The sequence below is a fragment of the Alligator mississippiensis genome, chromosome 2 (genome assembly GCF_030867095.1).
Source record: "Alligator mississippiensis isolate rAllMis1 chromosome 2, rAllMis1, whole genome shotgun sequence".
Classification (NCBI taxonomy): Eukaryota; Metazoa; Chordata; order Crocodylia; family Alligatoridae; genus Alligator; species Alligator mississippiensis.
Window position 1 is genome coordinate 168,551,687 of NC_081825.1, and position 14,120 is coordinate 168,565,806.

Here is a 14,120-nt window from a genome sequence, read left to right on the forward strand (position 1 = left end):
CTGACAGCCCCCTCTATTATTAGCTCAGTGACTGGGATCTCTCATAAAAACTCATCTGCCACTGAAGGCTGTAAAACCAGATCCTACCCCCACCTGCTGCTAGCCCTTTCCCCACCATCAGGATCTGTGCACCATCAGAGTGTGCAGACAGGAGTGCAGCTCCCAGCTGTAACCTAGAATGATTTCTCTAAAGTGCTCTGAGTTATAACATTACCCCAGACCAAACACAAGTTCACTGTTAGTTCAGGGGACAGGGGAATCTATCTGGAGCTGGGAGCCTGCAGCCTGGTTTCCATAGAAATGGCCAAGCTCTCTGCCAGTGCTCACAGTTTTTAGTCTAGGAGAAGGGAAAGGCAATGGAGGGAGCTCATTCTTGAGGCTCCCCAGCTGATGCTGAAGGGTGTGTGAATTCACCGGGGGGGGGATGAGGGGGGCCGCAATACACCCGCCCCACCCTCCATGGGGGTGGAAAACCCCTGAGACTGAACTTCTGCTTTCTTTCCCTGCTCTCATTCTGAAAACAGCAACAGGTTGGGAACTCAGCAGCCACACATTACAGAAGATGCTACATTTTGTAACATCTTTATCTGATATCCCATGCTATGAGGGGTCAGCTTTTCACTCAATTGGCCATTTTTTAAACTGTCTGCAGCCATGCACTTGTTTTTGGTCACAGCTATAAACTGTTTTCTGTGGTCAGATCAGGAAAAAATTGTCACTTCTGCTGCACCCAGAGTGAAACCTGGGAGCAGCTCCCCTCCCCTGATCCCTCCCCACTAAGAGCACAGTGCAGTGCTTAATGAAGACTCATCAATGGACTATTACCTAGAATTCTTACCTTTTATTTTTAAGGGTGGGAGCAGGGAGACCCACAAGCCTGGTCTGAAACCACTTCAGAAACCTCAGCCAGCTCTCCTGCTAGCTGGGCAGGAGCATAGCATGCAGGATTTGGGGATCCTGGGGCACATTCCTGGGATGGGGCATCTGGTTCTGGGGTGCTCTGAATATCACCCCCACCCCCTAGAAATTTGGCAGCTACAGCCCTGTCAATTTTCACCTCTAGCTGCATCCTCCCATCCAAGTCCTCAGGCTATGCCCCAGTGAAGTTAAAGGATAAGAGCTAGTGGAGTGCGGGACCCTCATACAGACATTTAATAGGGAGCAAGGGGAATTGTGATTTACCCTGGAAGCCAGAAGGGGGAATGCAAGTGGGATTGCAGAACAGACATCCAATGTAGGAGAGTCTGTATGTAGCAGGTCCAAGTCCCAAGGGGTGGCTGTGATGCCCCTGATGGCAGTGTGGCTCCTGCTTGGCTCTAATATTGCTGTCCCTCAATTTTGCTCGCCCACCACACCTTGATCTTGTTAAAGGTTGAATAAGGAAGGTTGCCTACTGGCCTTAGAGTGATCCCCTGCTCTACCAAATCTCCAACGGGGTTCCCCTGCACCCGTGCTAGTCTCAACTATGCCCTTGGGCTCAAATAGGCCCTCTCAGCCTGACCTGGCCTCTGCAAGGCACCTGTAGCCTTAAGGGCTATTTGCATGGTTCTGTTCCTCCCCTACACTGTGCCCCAAACCTCACAGGTGGCATCATCAGGGACATTCTCTTTGTCACCTGCTTATACTCGCACGGCCCTCGTCCAGCCCCTCCGACCACTTGGTCTCCCGCACAGCCCCAATCAAGTCTCCAAGCCTCTCAGTCTCTCACTCAGCCCCTCCCTAGGCTGCTGGACTCCTCAGCCCCTCGTTTGACTCCACTCTGGGCTGCCAGACTCTCTGGTCCCTCCTTTGGCCCCTTTCTTGTCCCTCATATCTCTCAGCTCCTCTCTGGGCTGCCAGACCCTCTGGTCTCTCACACAATTCCCAGCCCCTTACTGGCCCACTGGGCCTGGCTGGTCCCACTCTTGTAGAAGAAAGCCCACTTTTTCTCTTGCCTGCATTTGCTCTCCCCTCTTTGGATATGTTTCTCTTTTTCTACCTTTTCTTCCTTCCTCTCTCTTTCACTTTAAGATAAGGAATTGTGTTTTAAAATTTGTATGTGTGCATTTTGTATCTCCCCTTGTAGTTTGGTATTTTTATCTATTTGTGTGCCATGACATTTGTAGCTTATATTTTATACTCTTCACCTTTCAACTTTTAACTGAATGTGTTTAGTTTCATAAGTAAATTATACATTGTAACAATGTTAACAAGGGCAGGAATCAAATTGCCCTTCCCTGTATTAGGCTGGCCTCTGAAAGAGCGAGTGAATCAGTGATTGAATGTGTAACATAGTAGCAGGCAGCAATTATCACCTGGAAGCTGCAGATCAACCAAGGGAAGAACTCAATAGAAGACAATGTAACAACCGGGAAATCTCTAAATGTCACTGATCAAGGGCTAGAAGCCCTGGCCTGAGTTAATCAACGCCAGAGACCAACTTTTGGGCTGAATATCTCCAGATCGACCACTCCCAGAGCCCTATTCAAAATTCAACAATGGACTCCCAAACCTGCACGTACATGTGGACGACCCCTGGGGCTGACAGATGCTGTCCAGTAGCCACTGAAGGGGGGGGGGGGGGAAGTCCCACGAGGGTCAATGACCCCTGGATTGGGCAAACCTGAAAACTGGGGAGTCACCAAAGTCTGCCAAGGACAGATAAAAGGCAGTGAAAAGTGACCCTCAGTGGTGCCCTCTTGATCTTCAACTCTACCAGACCTGTCCAGCCAGAAGGACCAGCCGGCGACCCCCTTCTGGAAGATAACACCATGCTGCAAGAAGCCTCAGCAACAGACTCCAGCGCTTGTAGGATAGGTATACCTGACTCTGTAGCTTGCTACTGTGTGTGTGTGTGTGTATGTGTGTGCATGTGTGCATGTGTGTGTGTGGGGATCAGCCCCAAGGTTTATAATTACAGTGTTTCAATCCGCCCAATAAACTAGAATTTTAAGGATCCCGAATTGGACATTTGTAGCCAACACTCTCCGTCCCTGCTGGACTGCTGGTCCTCTAAGTAAGCCTCGCCTGCTTTTTCAGGGCTTCAGACTAAACTGCTAAACTGCTAGTACAACTTAATAGAGAGGACACGCCTTCTGGCAGGTATTCAAGCCTTCTCCAGGATTAACATAAACCAGGTCCACCTGCCTGTATTACAAAGTAGTAGGGGTGATGATGTGGGCTCTATTTGATTCGGATTCAGCCCGAATCAGGCACAGTGATTCAATTCATTGATTCGGATCACTGTCCTTGATTCAATTCGGCTAACTCCGAAGATTCAATGCTGATTTGGAGAATCATTGATTTGGCCATAGACACAGCTGTAAATATTTTTTCTACATACCTTGAGGTACCAGCATGGCTCGTGATGGCTGTGATGGTGCAGCAGATGGAGCATCCCACAGGAGTGAGGGGGCCCCCCCACGTGCTTGGCGGTGAACCCAAAAGTGGACCAGAAGCCCTTCTAGTCCACTTCTGGATCCACTGCCAAGTGCACGGGGGGGCCCCCCTGCATGCTCCCTGGTAGACCCAGAAGTGGAGCAGAAGGGCTTCTGGTCCACTTCCAGGTCTTTTGCCGAGCACACTGGGGAGTCCCCCTGCACTTCTGTGGGACACTCCAGCCACCCCAGCATCGCCTGCTACCTAAAGGTATGTAGAAAAAACATTTAAAGCTGTGTCTATGTCTGAATCTCCAAATCTTTCCGAATTGATTTGGAGGGTTCTGATTTGATTCAGAGAGGCTAAAGGGTCTCTGATTGGATTTGGATTCAGAAATTTGGCCACTGAATTGGGCCGAATCTCCACTACATCAAATCAGGGACCAAAGCTTTGCACAGCCCTACAAAATAGCTTTCTTCTAGCATTCAGGAGCCTTGCTGCTCTGCTACTAGGAACTCCTCACTTCATGGCTCCCAGGGCTGGACTGCTTAAGCTGCTCAGGCTCAGGGCTGCAGATGGCTGCTGGTTACAGGAGTCCTTAATTACCTCCCTTTGCCACCTGCCAGCAGCCTCTCTGGCTGCTTGCTCCCTTAAAGGACCAAGTGCACCCCAGTGCCCTGCTACAGTGTAAAACCTGGGGGCTCACAATGAAAGCCTGTTTTTCTACTGCTTATGCAGGATGAGCCTTACAGCCTCTAGACCTGATGGAATCTGACACCAAGGCCACAGCATACCCCTGGAGCCCTAAAGGCAGCCAGACCCTGGAGACAAGTAGCCCTGAACAGGGTGGAGAAGCTTGCAGCACTGGTGTTAGCATTTCAGGAGTTGTGACAGTTGTATGGAAAGCATGCTGTGCCTTTCTGGCCCAAAAAGGAATTGCCCAGTTTGAGGCTGTCACGAACTAAGTCCCACTAATGCTGGAGAGTACTCATGTGGAAGGAGTCCTGGGCAGATCTCACTGCATCCATGAGGATGCTGACTGAAAGGCTCCCAGATCTCCTCTCTCCATCAGCTCAAGGAGACCAGAGTTGCAGAATGCCCTGGCATCATGCAGTGTATCTGACCACCTGGCATTCACATTTTCATAATTTCATAGTTGTTAGGGGCTGGAAGGGTCCTTACAGATCATTGGGTCCAGCCCCCCTGCACTTGGGCAGGAAAGACTGCTGGTGTTTCAGTTTGGGCCTCAGCTTAGGCATTGCCCCATCCAACAAATTGGTTAAACAATTTGTGCCGGAACAATGATCCAAAATGGCCCCATAATGTGTGAATCTCCCTTCATAGTCTAGTGGCCTGCAGCACCACAGAGAAGAAGTCCTTGCAGATGATGTAGCCCCTGGCTTGGTGTGCAGGGTGCACGATGGTACACCATCAACACAGGGAAACCCATATGGCTAAATTGAGCCACAACTTCCCGTGGGTTGGTGAAGTGAATGAAACATGAGTCCAGCATGTTCTTGCTCACCAAATACACCGCTGGCACTGTGAACTTGCTTGTACCATACTAGTTTGCCACAAACCAGTAGCTGTCAGGGGGGTGGCAATCCTGAAATTAAGCGCATGATTGAGGTTTGAGGAACTTTATGCCCATCTCCTTAGGAATGCAGAAGGAGTCCCTCCTCCCCGACACAACCTGGTCACCCATCTGCCGTCCCCCAACTCAAATTAGCCTGGAATGCAACAGAACGGGGCCCATGGTAGGCAACTGCAATTAACTGAGAAGCTTTCAAGGGAAAGTTTTTGTAAAGTCATAGAGTCCTTGGAGAGCCTCCATCCCCCCGAAATGCAGAGGCACAGGTCAGGAAGCACCCACACACCTTGCCATCCCTCCACCCTCACCTCCTACTCCAAATCAGCCTGGGACATCACTGCCAATTGATTCTTAATTAAGTAGCTCTCTAGGGAAACTCTTAAAGCTGTGGAGTCCTTGGGACACTCCCAGAACGCCCAGGCCCTTTGGGCATGCAGAAGCTGGAGTCCAGGCAGTGCCACCTTGCACCCTTTCTTTGGTGTACCCCCGATCAGGTTATCGCCACATAGATTTCAGTAAAGTGCTGGAGTAGACTTTATTGAACTCAGTGTTAGTGAGAAGGGGTAGCACCAAATTGCAATTGTGGGATATTTGTCTCCTCTTTCCTCTTGGCATTCAGCCAGTCAAGGTTTTCCTCCCCTGCTCAGGGAATCCAGAGGAAAACTCTGGGCACTCGCAAGTGGGAGGCACACTGGGCTTGGTACTTTACCACCCTCTGGTGGTGGTTTTGAAGCACTAAGATGTCTAAAAGGTGACTTTTACTTAAAACCCTAGTGAATGTGCCAATACCTCCAACCTGGGACAACTGTGAACCAATCCCAGTTAGAGGCATTTTTAGAATGGTTCAGTTGTTGTACCTGTCCCTATCCATAAGATGTTGACCAAAGTTTCAGCTCTGAAAGCCGCGATATCTGAGGACGATTTAGCTTCACCTGCATCTGCCCATATCGAATTGCTAAAGGCAACAATAGTTTGAACAACAAATGTTTTTATTTAGCATATAAGCAAACTAAGCAGCTTCTAGTGTTGTTGGACTGATGGCAACACTTTGTCTAAAGGCAACAACAGCAGCTTGAATAATCAGCATGTGGCTCTTTTGCGCTTACCTTTACATCTCCCTAATTATTGCAAGGGGAAAGATGCTACAATCTTTCTAATTCAATGTCAGCTTTAACCAGACTACATATGGATCCAACTAGCCAAGTGAATGAATAGCATTCATATGCTGTAGACACGTTTACACCTGCATTTGATCCAGGATCAGTTTACTCACGAGTAAACTACTGGTGCAGAGAAGCAGGACCAGATTTGTTGCCAACGGTGGGACCCTGCCGCCACTGGGGGAGCTCTAAGCTCCCCCTGGGTGCTAGCCAAGAGGCTGGCAGAGAGCACTGGGCCAGGAGACAGCTGTCTCCTGGGTGGGTCTGGGACATTGCACCTGGCCCTGGGAGCTGCCAGCTGCTGGGTCAGGGACAATGTTTCCCTGCCCCAGCATCAGGGAGCTCCTGGCCCTGGCTCCCTAATCAAGGGCAGGGGACTTGGAAAGAGCTGCAGGGGAGAGGCAGATCCCAGCCCCCTACTCTGATCTGCCAGTGGGGTAGCTAGTAGCTAGCTTGCTGCTAGCTGCCCCACCAGCAGATAGTGACTCCCCAGCCCCTGCCAGGAGGGAGCTCCTTGTCTCTCAGCACCAAGTTTGCACATGCGGGGATGGTGCTAGGAGACACTTATCTCCCAGCACCAGCTCTGCCGTTACAGGGCCAGCACTGGGAGATCCTTTTCCCAGCCCCCTGCTCCCCGATTGTGATCTTGGAGCAGTGGGCTTGGAGCTCCCTGCTGCTGGGGTAGGGGGACATAGTCCCCGCCTGGGCTCATGTGGTAGAGCCCACCCTGGCAACAGGCAGCTCCAGGGGGTAGGGAGCAATCTCCTGCCCCCAGTGGGCAGCTGGCCAGAAGCAGTGCTACTGTGCCATTACTAATTGAAAGTAAATTTACTACTTGCACTTGCAGGTAGCAAATTTACTCATGATTAGGGAGGTTTACTTTGTAGTAAGTATATGTATGCACTTCACAGTAAACTATGGTACTGAGCAGTTAAGTGTCTGAGTAGATGTGCCCTGTTTGAAGTTATCACCAACAGGTCTGCATTCATTTTCCAGGAAATGTCACCAGCCATAAATGGAGAGGACTCACAATTGGTACCTGCATACAACATCAACTTTACGGGAAAGTGTGAAAATATGAAACAAGTGCAATCTAGAGGCTCAGAGCAGCGCACAGAAAAAGAACCCAATGTCTATCATTTTAAATGTTTTGAGTACTTAAAAGATTGGCAGCAGCTTTGCTTGACCTCGCTGCCAAGAAACCTAGATGGTTTCCTTCAAACCTGCTGTTTTATCACACACTGGAAGAAATATTTTCTTTAATAAGGTAAATGTTCGACAAGAGGCAGCATACAAATCTTTTTAAAGGGTAATGCTCTTGTTACACAGTTCCACAAGAGCTGATAGGCGTAAGAGCTAAATAGCAATTAAATATTTTGTTTGGTGTATAACAAACTCATTATCTTCTAGTGTTGCTGAATGACAAAAAACAGGTTCTTCTACTACAATCTGTTTCTCACATACCTGCGAGACCAGATAGTCATCTGACAGGCAGTAGGCCTTTGAGAATATAAGCACAAACAGGTTTAGTCTCAAGTTGGGAAAGAACAAATCCACATGGTAAATATGAGAGAAGTAGCTGTTTCACACCCTTCAAGTCAGCAGAACAACTAGCAAAGGGTAGTGTCATTCATACAATACTGGAAATATTTTAAAAGCTTTGTAACAGCATCTGGAACGTGTGAAATATATCTACATCACAGTTGCAGCAGTGAATACACTGAAAGGTTAAGACCACTGCTGGTCTAGTCATGACAACACAGGCTAATTTATCCTGTTTCTCCTTCAGACTATGCAGAAGAGAACCACCTTTGCTCTTTTGCTGTCTGTGCGCCAAAAATCAGAGATCAGTGTTATTTTCAACTGTTTGAAGATAGGCCTCTTCCATCAGATGACAGTTTTCCTTTAAAAAGAAAACACGTATACTGAAAAATCAGGGGTTTTTTTTTACTATAAAACGTTTCCTGTGAGCCATTCAAAGACTCAGTGCCAGTGAAAGGTGAATACCTCAGAATCAATCTTTTCACAGAATAACACACTTGTAGTCCAAGCCTTCTCTCCTCTCAATCCAAAACTTCATGTGCTGTCACCCTTTAATAAATGCAAGCATCAGAATTTGAAATAGGGTCCTCAGGGAAGGAGGGTTCACAATAAGACATACTACACAACAATTTTTCCAGGTTGTAGCAGCTCCTTTACAACCTTCAGAAGAGCAAGAAGTGTATGGACTGTAGGATTAAGTACATTTAAAGACTTAGGCCACTAAACCAAAAGTAGTGATGCAACGCTACTGATGCAACCACTGATACAATGCAGCACAGCCCGAACATGAAGGTGCACTGTATGCAGCTGGGGCTATTTTGTAGCAAAACAAAAGTAGAAGGCCACCTTAGTAGGACAGGAGTTGTGGCAACATGAAATACCTACCATCACCTGCAGGTTCAAGTGCCCAAGTATAGAATCAAGGAATCATCGAAAATGAGTGTTGGAAGGGACCTCTGGAGGTCATCTAATCCAGGGGTGGGCAAAATACAGCCCATGGGCCAGATCCAGTCTGCCAGGCCATTCTATTTGGCCCATGGGACCCCTAAAAAATTTAGAAAATATTTATCTGCCCCTGGCTGCCTGTCAAAGAGGACAGGAGCCAAGGGCAGTAGGACCTAGGGGGCGCTGACAGCAGGAGGCAGGAACCCAGGCCCTGCCCACCCCCAGCCATTTCCCTGGTTCCTGCCCCTGCCCTGCTCCAGCACCATGTGGCTCCCGGATGCATGGTCGGACTGGGGAGCACAGGACCCTGATGGTATGGAGTGGGGAGGGAGCGTGCACATGCACAGGCAGGGGCAGAGTGTGTGTGTGTGTGTGTGTGTGTTCGTTCACAGGTCGAGTCCCACCCCCCCCCATACACATGTACCTACACCCCCCTCGCACAGGCTGCTCTGGATCATTTACCTTCCCTGGGCAGGATCTGGGGCCTGGTGCCTGGTTTCTCTTCCCCTTCCTCTTCTTGCTCCCAGCAAACTGCCTGCAAACTGCTTACCCTGCTTGCAGCCCCTGTTCGCTGGCTCCTTGGTTGCTGACTTGCCAACCAAGTAGTTGGTTTAGGAGATGGTTCCCCAAGATTGGCTCAGGTAGCTGAGAGGCAACATATTTAAACTTTTCTGACTAGACAGCCACATAAATAGTTAGCATACACTGCTGAAATCTGCCTTAATAGTGAGTTACTTGCTCACAGGACTGATGAAACAGGTTCAGAGCTCACTCATGCTCAATGTAGTTTGACAATTGTTTAAATGCTTCCATTTGTATATCAAGGCACACTGAAACTGCCATGAATGAGTTCATTACTAGAATATAGCATTTCTTTTTCTCCAAATATCAAGCAAGCCACTCATTTTGAGTTTTGTAAAGTTGTTAATGCCAAGTAAAAGGGTAATGCAGGAAAGGCATTATGTACTAGTGTGGAAGAAACAAGCTTCACTCTGTTGTTTAGTCACAAAGTTGTTAGAGACCTTTATTTACAAGCAGCTGCAGGGGGGAGGCACTGAGCCTCTCCCCCACCGACAATCAAAGCAAACCTTTTAAATGTTTCAATTTTCAGGTCACATGACACAAGATATAAGAAGTTGAACAAAGAACTAGTTGGAACCAAGAAGCTGCAAAGGTGGGAAAATTATGGGTTGACTGATTGACCTCATAGGTCTGCTCAGTGTTTGTAGAAAATTCCACAAAGCACTTCTTAGAAAGATATTAAGGCCTGGGGTTTTCTTCTACACTAGCCAGTCCAGGAATAGATTCCAGAAAGTGCTCTTTCTGGCTTAGGGCTGAAAACTAGCTGCAAGAGGCAGTTCAAGTTAGTAGGGACCAAATGAACCCCATATACAGAACATAGGAAGGTAGAGCTGGAAAGACTTCTCAAGGTCATCTAGTTCAACTCCCTGCTCAAGATCATCCCTGACTAAACCATCCCAGCCAAGTGTTTTGCCAAACTGCTCCTGAAAATTTCTAGGGATGGAGATTGCACAAACTGTAGGTAACTGTAACTAACCCTACCTCTTTCAACCCTTCCTCATAAGTCTTGGTTCTTAGGCCCCTAATCACTTTTGTTGCTCTTTGCTGGACTTTCTCCAAACTATCCACATCCTTCTTGAAACATGGGGCCCCAAACTAGATACAGTACTCCAGATAAGGCCTCACCAGTGCCAAACAGAGTGGAAAAATCCCTTGATTTGCAAGTGGCATTCCAGTTGATACAACCCAGTAAGCTATTGACTTTTTCTTTGCAACAAGAGCACACTATTGGCTCATATTCAGCTTATGGTCCGTTGTAACTGCCCCCCACCAAATACTTCTCTGCAGTACTGCAGCCTATCCAGGCATTCCCCAGTCTGTATTTATGCATACAATTATTTTGTCCCAAGTGCAGGACTTTGCACTTCCCTTGTTGAATGTCATCTGATTGATTGTGGACCATTTCGCCAGTCTATCCAGGTCATTCTGGATCCCAGCCATACCTTGCATCAGGTCAGTAACCTCACTCATATTTGGTGTCATCCACAAATTTGCTAAGTGTGTACTCAATCCCATTGTCCACATCATTAATGAAGTCATTAAGCTCTACCAAACCCAGAACAGATCTCAACTATTGTTTCTGAGTACCTGTCTCTTCTGTCTTCCAATGCCTTCTTTGGCTGTCTTCCTTCCATGGTGTGGGAGATCTCTTTGTGAACTGAGTTGATGGAGGCCTCATGGTTGCTTCTGAGCCTAGCCACCTCCTCCTGCAGCTACCTTATCTGTTTGCTGAAAGAATCCACCAAGAAACACCTCACACCACAAGCATTCCCCCACCTGGCTATCCTTAACAGAGGCTTTGGCACTGCAATATATTTCAGCCATGTGTTTGACTCTCCTGCTAGCTCCTTCCTCTTCAGCTGGGCCACGGGGGTGGGGGATGCATCAGGCAGGGACAAGCCTGAGCCTGTGCTTATCATGAGGTCCCTTCCAGCCTAAACTTCTGTGAATCTGCTTAATTCCTCACACCTCCAGGGTGTGGGAGCACTCAGATCACTGGCATAGACAGTGAAAATGAAAATGTCCCTTCCCTTATCACTAAAAGATGCTGCTGCCATTTTTTTTTTAAAAGCAGATTTAGCACTTTAGCAAACTGCATCTGAGTGCTTGGCCAGTAATTTCCACTGCTATACTGTTTGACTTTAAAAAAAATCTGACAAACATATATAGCTTGATTTTTACTTTTTAAACCTTACATAGATTATGGTAAATTTAGACCTTAAGTTAGGTTATCAGAATTCCAATTTTTATTTTAAATAACTTATCTATACTTGAATAACTTATCTTTATTTTAATAACTTATCTTATTTCAGTAAAAGTCCCTTTTGATCTCTTAAAACTATTTTTTATCTACTGCATTTTAAACAGCATGCTGTTCAATATACAATATTTCTGCATGGCTCCTCATTGACATCTTTTAAACTATAGAGCACTTAGTGAAGTTTTTTAGTCAGCAGAACCAATCCCTTGATCTGAGGATGACAGTCTTCCAGTAAGTAGGGAAGTCGTTTGTAAGTCTACAGATGACTGAGGCAGCCAATCTGAGATCCATGTGTTCGACTGCATGGAAAAGAGTTCCAAGAGGTAGGAGTAGATCCTGGTGGATCACAGCTCTTTCCCCTGTCTCTTTCATCTATCCACCTCCATAGTGAGGCGTATTTGCTCAAAATGATCAGTATTTTGTTGTATATCACAGCAGCATTGGGGATGATTCAGAGTCTCCCATCATTGATGATATGGTTGCAAAGTTTTCAGGTGGTTCTGATATGTCATCCCAAGTTTCACACCCATACAACACCGTAGGAATGGCAACTGATAAGAAGTTTGATTCAGCTCCTGATATCATGATCATTGAAGATCATTGAGATGTCCAAAGGCAAAACTGGTAAAATGTATGTGGTGTTAAATACTGTCATCTATGTTTACTTTTTTGGAAAAGATGGCTTCCCACATTGAGGAAATGTTCAACATCCTCCAAGGATTACCCTCTAACTGTATTCTGTGGAGGACTGGCTGGTTGGTTTATGGTGTATAAAGGATCTGGGGTTTTGTGAAGCTGATAGCGGGTCCATGGATTTCATATGATGAGTTTCATAGTTGGTAGGGTCAGAAGGGACCTGAACAGACCAAGTCTGACCCCCTGCCCTGGGCAGGAACAAGTGCTGGGATCATAATATCCCAGCCAGATCCAACCTCCTCTTGAAGACCCCCAAGGTAGGGGAGAGCACCACCTCCCTTGGGAGCCCATTCCAGAGCCTGGCAGCCCTAACTGTAAGGTAATGCTTCCTGATATCAAGCCTGAACCTGCTGTCAGTCAATTTGTGGCCGTTATTCCTTGTTATCCCAGGTGCTGCCCAGGGGAACGGAGCCTCACCTATTTTCCGCTGGTCCCCCCTGGTGAGTTTAGAGATGGCCACCAGATCCCCTCTCAGTCTTGTCTTGTGGAGGCTGAATACATTCAGGCCTTTTAGTCTATCTTCATAGGGCCTAGCCTGCTGCTCCCTGACCATGTGAGTGGTCCTCCTCTGGACCCTCTCAAGGTTAGCCACATCCCTCTTGAAGCATGGTGCCCAGAACTGGATGCAGTACTCCAACTGTGGTCTGACCAGCACCGCATAGTGGGGAAGGAACACCTCCCTGGACCTGCTTGTGATACTTCTGTAGATGCACAAGATGCGGTTAGCTTTACTGACTGCTTCCTCACGTTGGCGGCTCCTGTCCATCCTGGAATCAACAATGACTCCAAGATCCCTTTCAGCAGCTGTGTTGTTGATACTAACCTGTGGACACTCACCCCTTCCAAGGTGTTGTGCTCCCTCAACTACCAGTGAAATTACAGAGGAGTTAAAAACAACCTCTTATGATAGGGTTCTAATAAATGGTAGTATAAATGGTGGGAGATGACAGGTTTTTGGGTGGTGGTGGTTGTTTTGTTTTTAAATGATATTCAGAAGTGTGCAAGGAGAGATTGTGAAAATGAGTCCTAAGTAGTGTCTGCACACTTCCACTTGTGGAATCAAGGGGTTTGCATCATGAGTTTATGGAGTCATTTCACGAGTTGTACTCTTGGTCCTGTTCATCCTTTTTCCATTTGAAGGTTCAGAGAATAGAAAAGGTGTGGCTTCATCTGCTCTTCAATTCCTTCCAGTTACTCAAGGTGCAGGGATCTTAAATAATGCTCAGGGTCCTTTATGCTTCCTTCATCAGCTTTATTATATTGTTTGACAGCTCACTTTTGCTGTTGGATTATTATTAGTCAGCATTTCTGAAGACGGAAGAGATATCTGGACAGTATGGGCATTGTCTGGACCCACTATGGCATGGGACTTACCCCATGATAGGAAGGCTTTGCAAGTCTAACAGCACCAAATATACCTGTATGCCTGGTGTACATAACACCAAATTCCAGGTGATTAAGTTTGCCAGGATTATGGTGAACTGCTTTTCAAAGTTGCTCTGGATCCCTGGGTGTATTTAGCTTAATATAATATGGAGCTGAAGATCCAGCAGTGAATTTGGAGAAACATTTTCCATTTTGTGGTTCTGCATCCTTAATAAATCTCTGAAGTACCCAGGTTCATCCAACTGATGCTGGCACAGATGGATCTTTGGTTGTCAAATGTGAATAGGCACTTCCTAAAGAGGTTCTGTGCCAAGTATGAGCCACATTGGTGTTCCCGGATTCACCACTGCGCCCTCTGGTGCAGGCACTGACTATCATTTTGAAGTGCAGCATCAAGAGTTTGGCACCATTTTGTTTCTGTGCTCAATGTGGTGAGACAGAGATCTCCAGATCCATCTAAGTCAGTTATGTGAAACCTTTCTGACCTGTGAACTGACTCTACGTGCCATGTCCAACCTTGCATGCTGGGTCCAGAGCCATGAATTGACTCCACACACCAGGTCTGGGACTGTGCCCCAGGTCTGACCACATGGACAAGGTC